The sequence below is a fragment of the Phalaenopsis equestris genome, unplaced genomic scaffold (genome assembly GCF_001263595.1).
Source record: "Phalaenopsis equestris unplaced genomic scaffold, ASM126359v1 Scaffold000022, whole genome shotgun sequence".
In the NCBI taxonomy this organism is placed as follows: domain Eukaryota; kingdom Viridiplantae; phylum Streptophyta; class Magnoliopsida; order Asparagales; family Orchidaceae; genus Phalaenopsis; species Phalaenopsis equestris.
The window spans coordinates 580905-584987 of NW_018164464.1; positions in this window are offsets into that span (position 1 = coordinate 580905).

Genomic DNA, 4083 nt, shown 5'->3' on the forward strand with positions numbered 1-4083 from the left:
GCTTGATTTGGTTCAAATTGGATCAATTTTGTTACTATTTGGTTCGTCTCATCAAGCCGGCCGGTCTAGCTATAAATTTACTGAAATCAGAGTTATGGATGACTTTTTTATTGAGATTTGAATATTACTTGCTTAAAAAGTTGCCTCGAGATTTATGTCAGATGAAGAAATTTGTTGATGGCTCTACATAAAACTGCAATCACATGTAACAAATAAAAAAAAAATAAAGAAAATAATAATAATAATAATAGTAATAAGCAATTTATGTGGAATTAAATAATAAATACTTGGAGGCCTAACATGCATTTGTATGATTGGCTCTGAGAGCTTCATGAGAGTGGAATGTCTGAGGTGAAAGGCCAATACAAAATGCACAAAAATGAAGAAAAGGAAAGATAGCTCAATCATGGGAAAGGCCCCCCATGTTCTTTCACATGGTAGGGTAGGGTTAGCAAATTTTCATGCCAACTCCATAATTTATTGAGTATTTGCATACATACCCCTCAACTCTTTATAAGTTTAATTTGTTTATTACATCAATATCACTAAAGTCTTTCATATCATATCAAAAATATTACTATTTTAATTTTTAAAAAGTGAAATATATACTTCCATGTGTATGTTGGTATGTATGTAAAAATTTAAAACATAGAAATTGTGTGGTATTCATGTCAATCTTTTTAAATTTTTATTTTCTATAAATGAGATATATTTCACTAGAAAGGCTATATATTTTAAGGTTATATCCATCATTAAAATTAAAATAAGAAAGAAAGATGTTAAGATTATAGGAGTTCATGTGAGGACACATGGTTTCATCACATGGCAAGTTTTAATGTTCCTAATTAAGAGTCCGTTTGAGGGCAGCTTATTTGATACAGTGGCGTTTTGAAAACACACCTAGATCGTTTGGGTAAACTGCATTTTGAGAGCTTATGCATTTTAAAAATACTGAAAACAGCGTTTCACACCGCAATGGTAGTTTTTTGGCAACGGTCTGGTTTTTCCAAAAAAATAAAAATTTCTAATAGTCACTGCACCTAGCTTATCAACAGATTATTTTAAAACAGCTTATTAGCAGATTATTCAATAAGCTGCAGCTCCCCCAACCAGACCCTAATTAAATAACTTTAGTTGAAATCTAAATAGTTTCTCACCATTTGTAGTTTATTATTTCATTCAAAATTAATTTACTTGGCTGAAGAATTATAGTATATTTTAATTATAATTTGATTAGGCTATTGAATTATATTTCATGTCAATAAGATATCAAAGTCTAAGGTGGTTTTATATTTACATGCATACATATACATACATGCATGCATGCATAAATATACATACATACATACATAAAAAATATACATGCATAAATAAATACATATACATTCTTACATAAATACACATACATACATAATTAAACACACACGCACACAAATAAATAAATTATACACTGTTTTTTTATGTTTTTTTTTCTATTAATTTCTTTGCTAGTTCTATGTTTTTATAATTCCTCTACTAGCTAGCTTTATATTTTTATATTCTTTTGGGAAAAAAAAAAGCTAAATGCTATTGTTTAAATTTAAATAATTATTTAAATTTAAATAATTACAACTTAGAGCAAATTTAAGGTGGAAGAAAAAAAATTAATATAATGCAAATTACACATTAATATTTTTAATAACTTTAATTATTTTATTTTTTTTGAGCCAACTCATGACAAGTCAAGTCAGCATGACGAAAACTATAACAAAACTTTGAATCAATAAGTCAACCTAACTATGGACTCAATTTATCATAAAAGTTTGAATTGATAAGTAAAACTTGAGAATTTTGAGTTTCATTCAAGCCAGATCTATTCGAACTCAACTTACATAGCAATCTTATATTTATTAGTGCCCCCTCGTTCAAGCCAAATGTTATGTATCAAAACTTCACTTAATATACTGAGTGTTAAGGCTCGATAAATAAATGATTCTATGTTTTTGTTGCATCATTTTCAAAATTCAAGATGCACATTCTCATAAGGGGAAGCCTAACCTCAACTGATCTTGTTGCTTTGTTCGAGTTAATTATATCTCTCATTGTAGTCACTAACATTACGAAATTCATTGACCATAAGATGCTATTTATCATTAACTACGAAGGCTCTATTATGATACATGTGGGATAATACTTCATACTATCCACACCAACTTTATAATTAGTTTGATTGGCAAATATTATAGAACTAAAACAAAGTATGGACATTAGTGTGGTAACAAGCAATGTGGAGCACTGGAGTGGAATTTGTCATCTTCTAGCAAGCAAAAAGATTAAAAATGTAATAATATTAAGATGAGAAGAGTTCATGAGGGAGTAAAATTGCTTCACTATCAAGAAAGTAACGTAGTGACACAAAGTCTGTGTATCAAGTTGTTGGGTAAGAAAAGAGTGACAGAGCTTTCTATGACATTAATGTTAAAGTTATATGTGATAATTATGTCACTGGAATTAATTAGATGCATGATAGAAAAATGTCACCAATGTTGAGCCCGAAGAGAGATGTATCGATCATAAGTACATATGATATATTAAGCACTAATTTAAGGCCACAAATGCCTCTATGAGATATGCATATGTATGTCAAATGATTTATGTCGTTGATGCTTGAGCATTTGTCCATGAAGATATTCACAAGGAAATGACATTGGAACAAAACATTGCTAGCATTTAATTTTTGAAATGATCACCATAATTTGATAATTACAATTGGACAAAATTTATCATGATTGTTAATTATGAGTTATTGGTGAAAATATTTATCAACTAACCAATCACTATAAATATCAAAGAAGGCATTAATATTATACTAAATCCAAATAATTCATTGCACTTTACAAGATTTTAAGCAGAGGTAAGAGCAACTGCATTTTATGTTTCATTGCACGTAAGAGCATCATATTTCTCTTAGCACCTCCCAAAACTAATTACGTTCTTTGATTGAATAGATAATGGTTGTGGGCTCAATATTAAGTGATTGGTTTAGTTTAGTTGTGAGTGAGTTCTTAGATTAGTTTGTGAATGCTATTTTTTTAGCTCATATGATCATTTCGTGAGTTTCATTGATGTGTGAAGAGGCTTGGTTTGGCATTGTCATCGTAAAACAACGTCTTAGCTTTGCCATGGAAAATCGTGGGGGGTTTAAATGTGTAGGATTTGGACGATGACATAATAAAAATGGGGTGTTCTGAATGGTGTGACAATGTCAAGATATAACGAGCTGATAACACAAGATTATTTCCTTGAGGAATTCATCGAACAAGGAAAGCTTGAGATATGATTGGTGAAACTAATTTTGGATGTGGTAGTGTTTATATAAAGAAAAGGATCAGAGGAGTAGGAACAAAAGACATAATTTTGGAGTGAGATTCTATAGAACACGTGTGCCCATGATATATATATATACATACATACATACATACATGCATGTATATATATATATATATATATATATATATTGCACATGCATCTCTGATTCGTTTGTGTGTGTGTGTGTGTGTGACTCCAAAATCCTATCGTATTAAATGATCTATTACCGATTCGATGAAAACCAGTGTATAACTCTATTATTGATTTTATGGAGAAAATGAGAAATGATTTTTTTTTGGGAGTTAAGTTGATAAATATTTTTCGCTGTCATTGTCGTTCCCAAACCTGAATGTGAAAAATAGAAAGTTGTGTTAGGTTATCAACAGTCAGCATAAAAATTATCGAAAAAATTATAACATGAATCATTTTAATCAACATATAAGTGCTAAGGAGTTAAGTTGATTAAAGAGTGCTTGAATTTAAGTTGATGGAGAAAAGCAGAGAAGTATAGCTAGTGTTTAATGGGTTCGGGGGTTGGTTAGCGTTGATGTAGTTAATTTAAGAGCATGAGTGGAGAAAGGTTGACAAGCTTGTCATCATGCTAATGTGTGGAAATACATGCAAATTAAAATATAGGGAAATTTACATACATACCACACAACTCTTACGTAAAGCTAGATAATTTATAACACGTTGGCATTATACATCTATGCATGAAAAGCTGTATTTCACTTT